This window comes from Myotis davidii, unplaced genomic scaffold (genome assembly GCF_000327345.1).
Source record: "Myotis davidii unplaced genomic scaffold, ASM32734v1 scaffold3, whole genome shotgun sequence".
Classification (NCBI taxonomy): domain Eukaryota; kingdom Metazoa; phylum Chordata; class Mammalia; order Chiroptera; family Vespertilionidae; genus Myotis; species Myotis davidii.
Genome location: NW_006295062.1, coordinates 1073321 through 1086141, shown reverse-complemented (window position 1 = coordinate 1086141; position 12821 = coordinate 1073321).

Sequence of the window (12821 nt, the reverse complement as noted above, 5' to 3'; positions counted from 1 at the left end):
AAAACAAGTCTCCATAGATTTTAAAAGATAGAAATCATATAAAGTGTCTTCTCTAGGAATGAAATGGAGTTAGAAATCAATAACAGGAGTAACTGAAAACTCACAAACATGGAAATTAAAACAACATACTTTTAAGTAACCAATGGGTCAGAGAAGAAATCACAAGGGAAATCAGAAAATACTTAGAGATGAATGAAAACAAAAGCAGAACATACCAAAACGTATGTCACTTACAAATGGTTAAAATAATTATTGTGTTAAATATTTTACCGCAATAAAAGTGTAAGTCATATTGGCCAGAATGGCCTGATAGCACTCCTTGCTGGAGAATGGACATCTATCCTCTCCTTTCTCCACCCCAAGCCTTGGCCCTGCCCCACTGTTCCCAGAGTCTCAGTTCAGAGGGATGCTGCCTTTGGGGAGAAGGTTCATTCACTAGCTAATCAGTGTCATATGACTTCCTGGGAGACTCAAGGAATGAATGGAGGGAGTGGCAACTAGAAAACAGAAGTGGTGCTTGTGAAAGAAGATGCAGGGCAAGAGTGATCCTTGGGTTTCTCTTCTCCTTCTGACTCTCATTTCTGGAGAGCACTAGCAGAGAGCCTCTAGCACTCAGAGTGCTGACTGGGCGGTGATGGAGACACGGGGTGAGGAAGAGTTCATGTGTGGCTTCATGGGGTCCCAGAGAGCACCTAGAGCGCTTTGGAGAGGAGGGGGGTAGTGAGATGCAGTTTGGAGCAACTGATAGAAGAGGAGATAGTAATACATGATTGCTACATATATCACTGTGGACAGCTGGCTGCACAGATCCGAATAGAATGCTATGCCATATTGGCTCCCTGTTGGCTGAAGCAGGGGTTGCCAGGTGGCCCCCTGGGGCCATGTGGTCAGGCTGAAGTCAGGAGGGGTGAAATCAGTGCGCACTTGACTGTCTCATCCGAGCTAAGTTCAGATGCAAGGAGGGGCCCTCTCAGGTCACTGCATTAAGACTATGGGCGCTGGGCCACATACTTGGTCAGGGCACTTCCAGGCTTTGGGGCTGTCGGGCATCTATTCCCCTCCTAGAGTGCCCCAAGTTTCTTTATCAATATTACTTCTTCCTTATTGCCATTCCACTCCCTAACTGGGGCCTGTGGTTACACAGGCAAGAGGTAGGCACACAAACAAAGCTAGGTTAATGGCATGAGCCCTTTCTGGTATTGAAGTCATAGAGAGGACAATAGCCTAAAACTCGATGGGGTTTTAGTCCTTCCTACCAGCGTTGTCCTGAGATGGTCATTCCTGCCACCTGACACCTTCTGAAACTGCCTCCCTTTTCTCTTTTCTAACCCCAGTTCTTTCTGTTAAATCTGGAAGTCCCCAACATTCTTTTAATACGTTTTCTCTTGCTAAGTCAACAAGATTTGGTTTCTATCACATATAAATAAAGAACCCAGGCTCTGCTAGCTCTGTACAAAGGGCTCCCAGGGCCTTCGCCTGACCTTATTTCTGCTCATCCCTTTTGTCTGTGTGCCTGTCATCCTGACCCCCAGTGAATGGGTAAGGTACTCCCTTGATCAGCCTTGGCCTCACGGAACCAAACCAGCCAGAACTCAAGCCAGGGTGAGAGGAGGCTCACAGCGTTCAGAACCCATATGGGAGATTCATTCCCAAATAACCCGACTCATCTCTAATAATTATTGATCCTTTTTTGGCAGTTAGCAGTTTTACCTATTTCTGAAAGTGACAACTTTTTCAATAGTAAAATAGCAACAAGCAAACAAATTCCTTGAACAACCCAGAAACAACGATCAACTGGCAGTAACGTCCCTAAGAAAAGACTCAGAGACAGCCACCTTCCTTCTTGTAGCGTATGACTTGGCATAGAGTTGAGAATGCTCCCACAGCCCCGGGTGAGGAATTTCCTGTTTGGTTATGACTGACCTGCATGTGAGCCCCCTTTCACTGTTTGAGGTCTGTCCCACCTTTTGAGATGTCATGGGAGACAGCAACCATGTTCTACTCAAGAGACTAAAGAGTCTAGTAGCTTGAGTTCCCAGCCTCGCTTGCAGCTAGGCATTGGCACGTGGCCAGTCAGACACACCAGGGAAGGGGCAGCAGCTGTGGCAATGCCGAGGGTCCCATGTCAGCCCTCCCGGGCAGCAGCAGATGGCTCCTCACTGCATGGGTTCTGTGGCGTGATTTCTCTCTGGCCTGGTATTGCAGACTGGTGCAGAGGGTCAGCAATCCAGACCCTCAGGAGGACCGAGTGTTTAGATTTGGGGAGAATAATAAGGTGCCAGGGCCTTTTTTGCTTGTCCAACAGGGGTCTCTGTGATTATGCCAGCACCCACCTTCTGGGCTCTTTCTTACTACCTCTCCTCCCCCCACCCATATGACTCTGGTCATCCTGAACAACTACAGTTTATGAAGGCTGTTCCTTCTGTTTCAAGAGATAGTCTTGCTCTTAAATCTCATCTGGTGAATGATCATCAGTCAACCTAAGGGCGTCTTCTCTATGAAGCCTACTGCTAAGTAGAAATGACACCCCCCCCACACACACACACACATCCTACCCACATTTTCAATGCATATTCTGCACAGAGATTCAAGGAAAGCACAAGTAACTCCACAGCAGTGGTGTTTATTGATCTCCTCCCCAAACTGTGAGAATCCCAAGAGCAGGAGCCACACATAATTTCTTTAACTCTAGTTCAAACAAGAATGAAGAAATGACTGGGAAGCATACAGACACTGCGAGGCAGCTCCATACAGCATCTGTGGCTGCCTATGTCCCCCAGTGATGTGTGGAAGGAGAGGGGAGGAAAGGGCAGGCCTGAGGCCCTTTTATTCTCTTACTAGAGGCCCAGTGCACAAAATTTGTTCACAGGGGTGGGGGAGGGTCCCTCAGTCCGGCCTGCACCCTCTTGCAATCCGGGACCCTCAGGGGATGTCCGACTGCCAGTTTAGGCCCAATGTCGCTGCAGGATCGAGCCTAAACCATCAGTCAGACATCCCTCTTGCAATCCAGAACCGCTGGCTCCTAACTGCTGGACTGACTGCCTGAAAGCCCCTAACCACTCACCTGCCTGCCTGATTGCCCCTAAACTCTCTGCCTGCCTGCCTGATCATCCCTAACTGTTCACCTGCCTGCCTGATTGTCCTAACCACTCTGCTTGCCTGCCTGATCGCCCCTAACTGCTCGCCTGCCTGCCTGATCACCCCTAACCGCCTTTGTCTAAAAGGACATCTGGAAGGACGCTCGGGATGATGTCTGGAAGGTCATTCAGCTGTCTGGTCTAATTAGCATGTTACACTTTTATTATTATAGATGGTTTTCTTATATTGGATCACAAAGAATGGCGATCTGGAAAGGCTTTGTGAGAAATTGTGGTTTGTTTTCACCCAGTACAGAAGGTACCTTGTGAAGATTATAAGGAATTTTAATTCCATCTGAGAAATTAAGGGTACACATAGGGCATTTCTAGCCATCTGAAGCCAAACTCTACCTCTTGCCGCATTTTGACCACTTCTGAGTGGGAAGGTGTGCAGTAAGAAATACAACCTTGACCCCTTCATTGTATGCTCCATGCTGCTTTTAGATGAGGCTGAAATCTGGGTTTACACAATTCTAGGCATTGTGCTGAGTATGGTAAAACTAACTAAAACACAAATGCAAGAAATTATATTATTAGCCTACAAAATTCCCAGGCTATTACTGTCCCTCAGTGTCATTTCTGCCCACAGAAAAGAGCTAACAAATGGTGATTGTGCAAACTGGATACAAATGAGGAGGGAAGCAAAGTCCTGATGCAGGACTTTCGGGCTGGGTGGAGGGGGCTGAAGTAATCGCATTTCCGCAGACTCACTTCCAAAACGGTGGATTTTATAGAATCACTTCCCCAGGCGGGGGGAAATGAACATTTACATTTTAGGCATTTACAGGGGTTCATTCTTCACAACAATCCCCCTTATATGTAAATGTCATTGTTTCTTTGTGACAGGTGAAGAAACTGAGGCCCAGGTCCACCTGACTGCAGAGCCCAGAGGCGCCACCCCTTGTCCCCTGCAGGGGGCCAGTTTGTCCGATGATGTGTTCATGAGAGGGTCTTGTCTGGAGCTGTGGAGCTGATGCCATCCATTGTAAGAAATACAGAGGCTGGTGAGCCCACGGGAGGGTTATGAAATGTGTAACAAAGGTCTTGGACGCCCTTTCCCCCACTTGGGCCCTGGCTCTCCCTCTGAAGAAGGCTGTGCACTCAGCACTTCCACAGCCAGAATTCACGAGAAGGAGCGCCTCGCAGAAGGCACCATGATCCAAACACCAGGTTGCAGCGCTTTGTCACAGCGAGAATCTGGAAGGAGCCTGAATAGCCTTCGGATGAGACACAATCCATAAATTATAGATCCTTACACAGCCATTAACAAGAACAAGATAGATCTGATTGTGTCAATTAGGAGAGAACTGCATGAGTTATAATAAGGAGAAAAAAGGAGCGGCAGAACAAATAAACAGTGTGCCTCCAGCGTGCAAATTAAAAAGTATATGCAGCCCAGCCGGTGTGGCTCGGTAGTTGAGTGTCAACCTATGAACCAAGAGGTCACGGTTCGATTTCTGGTCAGAGCACATGCCTGCGTTGCGGGCTCAACCCTCAGTAGTTGGGCTCAATCCAACTGCAGGAGGCAGTTGATCAATGATTCTCTCTCATCATTGATGTTTCTTTCTGTCTCCCCCGCTCTTTTCCTCTCTGAGATTAATAAAAATATATTTTAAAAAAGAAGTAGAATAGTACACAAAGACCTTTCAACAGTGTCTGTCTTTGAGATAAGAGACTGGGGTGGGAGAAATATAATTTTATATAATTTTATTTTTACTACTATTATTATGGTTTTCTTTATTATTGTTTGAGCCAAGAAGAATAAGCAAGAACAACTTTTCTATTTACTAAGAAATAAGGTAGTAAAAAGCAGACATTTTAAATCATCATTTCATAATAAGAATTGTTAGCTTTTGTCCTATTTATATACTCCTTGCATTATCCTAAGTTTTTATATATTTTAATGTATTTATCTGATGATAACAAGGCTATGAAATTGATATCATTATTAGCTGCCTAAAGCCTCTTATCTATGAACCAACAGAGTTGGGGTTTGAGCTCAGGCACTCTGGCATCAGGGTTTAGGGTCATAGCCAGTACACTACACTGCCTTCTAAAGCAGCATAATGTATGCATCTGAAAAAAAAGATAAAAGGTTAATATCTAAAAAAGGAACAGTCCACTGCCCCACACTTCCTCCCCAGGAGCAAAACTTTCAACCTCTTCTAGCTTTTTATTCTGATTATTACCTCCATATTTTTTTTGTTAATATGTTTATGCTGCTATTTTTGACATACCAATTCTAGAAAACAATCTGCTGATTTCATGTTATGGAAGATAAAGATTTGGCTCTCTTTCACTGCCACCCCTACTCTAATCCTGCTCTCTCACAGTTTAAGTAAATCTAAAGTTTAACTATAATCAACACTTAGATCTCCATGACCATGCGTATGCTCCTGGGTGAGCCAAGGCATCTACTACAATTGCCTTTCCTTTCCAATTTTTTCTTTCATGAGTTAATACTTGGCTTATTTTTTTTACTGGTTTCATTTTCTATGAATTCATCCTTAAGTTTTCCCAAATGTTACATCACATCTGTTTAAAAACAATAAATATCGCCCTGACCTGTTTGGCTTAGTTGTTTGGGCGTCATCCTGAGCACCAAAAGTTTGCTGGTTGGATTCCTGGTCAGGGCACATAATCAGGTTGCAGGCCAGGCATGCAGGCAGTGGCTGATAGATGTTCCATCAATCTCTCTCTCTCTCGCTCTCGCTCTCTCTCTCTCTCCCCCTCTTTCTTCCCCTTTCTCTAAAAATCAGTAAAAAATCTTACAAATAAACAACAATAAATTTTAGTTTTCGAATGATCAAATGTATTAGATACCCTATGAATTTTATTTTTCTGAGAGAACTTTCCCCTGAAGTTTGTAATCAACTAATTTTTATGTTGCTTGATATTTTTTTTACCATGTGCTTATACTACATTAAAAATGTCACTGGGCAGGAAACTGGCCGGAACAGGTCCTTCTCAGGCCTGCCTGTAGTGTGTGGGTTCTTGACTTCATGTGAGAAAGATTTCACAACACGAGTGTAGATGATTGTGAGAGTGCAATTCAAGCTGGGGAAGCCAGGAAGGGCTTAGGCTAGACGGAGCAGCAGGAGCGCTCGGCCGTGCTCAGCTTTGGTTCTCTAGAAATGTCACAGGAAGGAAATGTGCCAAGGCGGGCTGCTGGTAGCTCCCTGGGAAGTCAGAGGAAAAGGGGGGTTTGGAGACAGGATCAGGTGATGAGCTACCCCTGCCCGCTGCTTCCCTGGTTGCAAGTCTTGTGGGGACCGTTAAAGTTTAGGAGGAAGTAAAAAGTACATGCCCGAGAAGGGGCACGGACGTGCTCTAGAGCAAGCCCACCCTGATGTCCTTTTCTTGAGGGTTTTCTCTCTCTTCTGTGGGTTAGAGTCCTAGAGGAGGGTTTCAGCAGAATATTGGTCAGCTTTCCAGGTGTGTTTTTAATATGCTGATGAATCAAAATGAGCGTATTGGGTGTTTGGGATTAATCTTTGGTCTGCTTTGCTGCTTTACTTTTATGTTGGGTCTGTCTGTTCTAATCAGGGTTTTGTTATTTATCCTCCTGACTTCATCCCTCTTTGGTTTTGGCTGGCAAAAACGGCATTAATTGGATCTCTGTCCTCAGATTAATTGGGTGGCTTACCCTATGTATTCTCTGGATAGAGTGGGGAGGTATAAATTATTTGTTCTGAAGTGTCCTTGGTTAGGGGAGATGCAAGCTGCCCAAACTGTGGCCTTGTCCAATTTTTTGTCTCAGTTTCCCCATTCCACTTGCCCAGGAATTTTTCTATCCTGCCTCAAAAATGCTAAATGAGGGTTTATAGCAATTTTATTGAGATACTAGAGGCCCAATGCATGAAATTAATGGGGGGGGGGGGCCTTTCTTCCCCCAGCTGCCAGCACCAGCTTCCCTCTAGCCCCCGGGATCCAGGCTTCACTCTGACCCCAGCTTCATCTGGAAGGTGTCCTTGGTTAGGGGAGATGCAAGCTGCCCAAACTGTGGCCTTGTCCAATTTTTTGTCTCAGTTTCCCCATTCCACTTGCCCAGGAATTTTTCTATCCTGCCTCAAAAATGCTAAATGAGGGTTTATAGCAATTTTATTGAGATACTAGAGGCCCAATGCATGAAATTCATGCGGGGGGGGGGCGGGGGGCGTGTCCCTCAGCCTGGCCTGTGCCTTCTTACAATCTGCGACCCCTCAGGTAGGGTCCCTAGGCCTAGCTGGCAATCTGGGCCTATTGGGGCTTTCCTTCCTCCTAAACTTTAAGGGTCCCCACAAGACTTGATTGATCAACCCACAGCGGGAGGTCCTGCCCATCTGCCATAGCACTACCAGCCTAGTGGCCTGGGCCTCCCTCTGCAGGGCGATCAATCACGGAGCCCTCCCATTGATCGCCCCATAGAGGGTGGCCTGGGCCTCCTTCTGTGGGGTGATTGTGGGGCAATGGCAGGGCTCCCCGACCAATCACATCACACCTGCCTTGGCTGGCGTGGCACCAGTAGGTGTCATAGTGTGGTCACCCTAAGGTCTTCTGGACGATCTGCTGTTCAGTCATTCAGTCGATTTGCATATTACGCTTTTATTATTATAACTGACATACTATAAATTGCACATATTTCAAATGTACAATTTTATGTTTGGCACATCTATAAATCATGAAACAATCAAGATATTCATCTCCTCAACATGTTTCAGTGGCCCCTTTGTGGTGCCTAATCCTGCCTGTTTCTACAACCCATCTCCCCAAGCAACCCCTGACCTACCTCTATCACTATCGATTAGTTTGTATTTGGTTTTTACACAAAGACTTATTTATTAAGGGGATAATCATCCTTCATTTGTTCATTTATTTTATTCATTTCATTCATTATTCATTTAAGATAGGTAATACATTCTTGTTCAAAATTCAAAAGGGAAAGCAGTGAAAAGACCTGTCCCACCTCAAACTCCATCTCCCCAGCTCTTCACCCACCCAGAGGCCACTGTGACAACCAGAGTTTGGTGCATCCACGTCCAAGCACATGGTGACAGTGCGCCCACATCAGCTCGCCCCTTGCTGTTTTGTCTGACAGGCGAGTGTGGCCATGTTCTCCTCAGGACAGGGATGGCTGCTCATGCTGCTCTGTGGCTGCACAGAGGTCCATTATGTAAAGCTTCATGATTTGTCTAAACCAGTGATGGCGAACTTTTTGAGCTCGGCGTGTCAGCATTTTTTAAAAAAAACCCTAACTTAACTCTGGTGTCGTGTCTCATATAGAAATTTTTTGATATTTGCAACCATAGTAAAACAAAGACATATTTTTGATATTATTTAATATATTTAAATGCCATTTAACAAAGAAAAATCAACCAAAAAAATGAGTTCGCGTGTCACCTCTGACACGCGTCATAGGTTCACCATCACTGGTTTAAACAGTAGCTTGTATTTTCTGGAGTCTATGCCAATGGACTCATACAGTATGTAATCCAGTTGTTTGGCTCCTTTCATGTAGCATGATTATTTTGAAACTCATATTACATGGATCAGTTATCCATTCTTTTTATTACCTAGTAGTTTTCCATTGTATGGCTGTAGCATGATTTGTTTATCTCTTCACTTGTCGATGGAAATTTAGGTTTTTGGCTAAATACAAATAAAGCTGAACATTTGCACATAAGTCTTTGTATGGGCATATATTTCCTTTTCTTTGGGGTAAATATCTAGAAATGGAATGGCTGGGTTACATGATAGGTATGTGTTTAACTTTTGAAAAAACTGCCAACCTGTTTTCTAATACAGCTGTACCATTTCACATTCCCATCAGCAGTATGTGAGGGTTTCAGTTTCTCCACATCATTGCCAACTGCGATGGATAGTTTATGTGTCAACTTGACCAGATTAAGAATGAACATTATTTCTGGGTGAGTCTATGAGTATTTCTAGGCGAGCTTAGCATTCCATTCAGTAGACTGCATAAAAAAAAGAAATCCACCCTCAGCCATGTGAGCAGGCATCATCCAATCCACTGATGGATGATGCCTCTTCTTTTGAACTGGGGTATCCACTTTCTCCTGCCCTGCGAATTGGAGTTGCTGCTTATCAGGCCTTTGGACTCGGACTGAATATACCAGCAGTTTTCCTGATTCTGCAGGCTCGTCGATGAAAGATTGTGGGACTTCTCAGCCTCCATGACCACAAGAGCCGATTCCTAGAACAAATATCTTCATACATGTGTGTGTTTTAGCCGGTTGGGCCTGTTTCCCTAGAGAACACTGACTAGTACACCAGCATCCTTGTTATGGTCACTCATTAATTTCAGCCATTCTGATAGGTAAGCAATGACATTTCATTGTGGTTTACACTTATGTTTCTCTAACGACTACTAGTATGGAGTATCTTTTTATGTGTTTATTTGCTATTTAAGTATCTTTTTGGCAGAGTCTGTTCAAACCTTTGCACAATTTTAAATTGAGTGATTTTTCTCTTTATTGTTCTATTTTAAGAATCTTCATATATTATTATTATAAGTACTTTATTAGATACATGGCTTGCAAAGATTCTCTCTCAGAATTGTTTTTTTTATTCTTTTAAAAATTAAAAAAGGAAAACCATATTTCATCTCAGATGCAAAAAAAAACCATTTGAAACACTTCAACATCAATTACTGATTTAAAAAAAAAACGAACAACCTCAACACAATTAGGAATATAAAGAAACTTCTTTAACCTAATAGAAAGCATTTATGAAAATCCCAAATTAAATATTATATTTAATGATAAAAGACTGAATGTTTTCCCCCTTAAAATCAGGAACAAGACAAGTATGTCTGTCCTCACCATTTCTATTCAACAATGGAGGTTCTAGTAATTTAATAAAATAAGAAAAAGAAAAAGAAAAATCTCAATTGAAAAGAAAAAAATAATACTGTTTTTATTTACAAACAACATGATCAACTATGTAGAAAATACATGGTATCTATACAAATGGTACTAGAACTAAATAATAAATGTATCAAGGGTGCAGAGTACAATATAAATAGTAAATTTAATTTCATGTTTAAATTTCTTTATGCTAGTAATATGGAATCAGTAATATAAAAAATTAACACAATGGACAATAGCATTATTATACATATGAAATGCTGAGAGGTAACTTTGACAGGAGATGTATAAGATCTATAAATTGAAATCTATAAAACGTTGTTGAGAGAAATTAAATAAGTGCTAAGTAAAGAGATATACCATTGTCATGAATCAGAAAACTCATAGTTAAGCTATGAGTTTGAAAAAAATTTGAATTTGAAAAGAATTCTTCTTCAATTCTTAAATCTGATGTATAGATTCAGTGCAATTTCAATAAAAATTGATAAGCTGATTATAAAATTTAATGGGGATGTAAAGGACTCAGAATAGCTAAAAATACGGTTTGGCTCAGTGGATAGAGCGTCGGCCTGCGGACTGAGGGGTCCCAGGTTCGATTCCGGTCAAGGGCATGTACCTGGGTTGCGGGCACATCCCCGGTAGGAGATGTGCAGGAGGCAGCTGATCGATGTCTCTCTCTCATCGATGTTTCTATCTCTCTATCTCTCTCCCTTCCTCTCTGTAAAAAATCAATAAAATATATATAAAAATTTTTTAAAAAATAAGACAGTGTTTGTAGTGTCATATCTAAGAAATCTTTGTCAAACCTGAGGTCACAAAGATTTTCTCCTCTGTTTCCTTCTAGGTTTATAGCTTTAAGACTTCAAATTAAAGTCTGTGGTCTATTTAGAGAAAGTGATAAGCCTCAGGCTATTTCAAGTGATCCTGACCTCACACTAAAGCAACCTTTAAGATCAGTGAGGTTGAGTGATTGTTGACAGTGGTGTGTAGACTACAGTGTGTTCAACTGTAAGTATCAGAACACCTATCTTGTAGGTAAAGTTGGGCAAAGGGGGTGGGGGGAGAAATGGGGCTGGAAAGAGACTTTGCTTGGGGCGATGGCTCACAATCATTGTGTAGATGATGTTTTGTTGAGTTGTACACTTGAAACTTGTATGGTTTTGTGAACCAATGTCAACCCAATAAATTCAATTAAAAATTAATTAGTTAATTTTAAAAACCACCTATCTTAAATTGCCTTAAATAGTGAGGAATCACTGGCTCATCAACTGCTAGTTGAAGGTGAAGATGGGTTACAGAGTTGGTTAGTTTAGCAGCTTAATGAAACCACCAGGGCTGTATCCTGATTTGGATACTTCACAGGGTCACATGAAGGTTGCCTACACCTCCTCACAGCTCAGAGAGAGAGAGGGACTCATGGCTGGAAGTCCTCATCGCATCTCAAAATGGACCACAAATCTAAATCTGAGTGTTTAGGTGTGGCCAGTGGTAGGGATATAATTATTGTGATTATTCTAGGTATGAGTCAGATGCCTCACCACCATTGTATAGGACAACAGTTTCCTCAAAAAAAAACATGGACTGTGCGGGCAAGGTGACGATGGTGAAGTGTAAATTGAGGTAGCTGCTAGGAAAAGGGAAATAGGTGTTGAGGAAGCAACCTCAATGTCCATTACAGGGGTTTAGGGACAGGAGCAAAAGCTAAGGTCAGTTTTAGTGATGTCTTATATCTGAAATAATTTTCCATAGACATTACTATTATTTTCAGATTTGTGATTATATATCTGGAAAACTGAAAAGAATTAAAAGAAATAAAAACATTAAGAAAATCCAATAAGGTGACTGGTAACAAAATTAACATGCAACCATAGCTTTCCTTATATAAAAACCCATCAGTGGAAGATATAATAAATATAATAAAGAAAATGTATCATTCACACTGTAAGTGAAGGGTTGAAAGACTAAGAATAACTGTAGAGAAAGAATGTTAAGTCTCCATGTGAAGAACACTTTGAAGTTTTACTGCAGTCCATCTTTCAGAGATTTGAATAAATGCCCTGGCTAAGAAGATTCAATGTTATAACACTGCCAGTTGTCCCTAAATGAACCTGTAAATCTAATGCAACTTCAATAAAAATATTAAAAGGATTTTTTTGAAAGCAGAAAATTAGGCTAGTTCTTTCTAAACTTTATGTGAAGAATAAGCATGCAAGCATAGCCAGAAAAATGAAAATTAAGAGTTATGAGGAAGGATTAATCTTACCAAATATCACCAAGTATTATAAGGTACAGTAATTGAGTTCGTCCCTGTCTATCTGTGATGAGGCAATGGCAGTAGAAAAGAAGAGGGAGCCAACAAATATTGAAAAATATAAATTGACATTCACAGTACAAAAGAGGTATATTTCATATTAGGAATAAAAGATAGACTATTTGAGAAATTATGCTCAGGTAACTGACCAGCAGCACCTTACCAAAAAAATTCAATGCCGATGGATCATAGATATAAGTGTAAAACGTAAGAAACTGGCAGCACCAGGAGGAAAAGGGATCTGCTTTGGTGTGTTTTGAACATTTTGGAGCAGGGACGAACTTTCCAAGCCAACCAAAACACAGGGGCTGTAAATTAGACCACATAAAAGTTACAGTTAGCTACGTATATGGGGAGAATATACTGCAAAAATGTTTTTGAAAGGATAAGCCAAGAAAAAATATTTAAAACATATTTCAAAAGGCTAATTTCCTAACTATGTAAAACAAACATGTCAAACTTGCAGCCCACACCGAATATTTTTGCAACCCAGCCAATATAATGGTA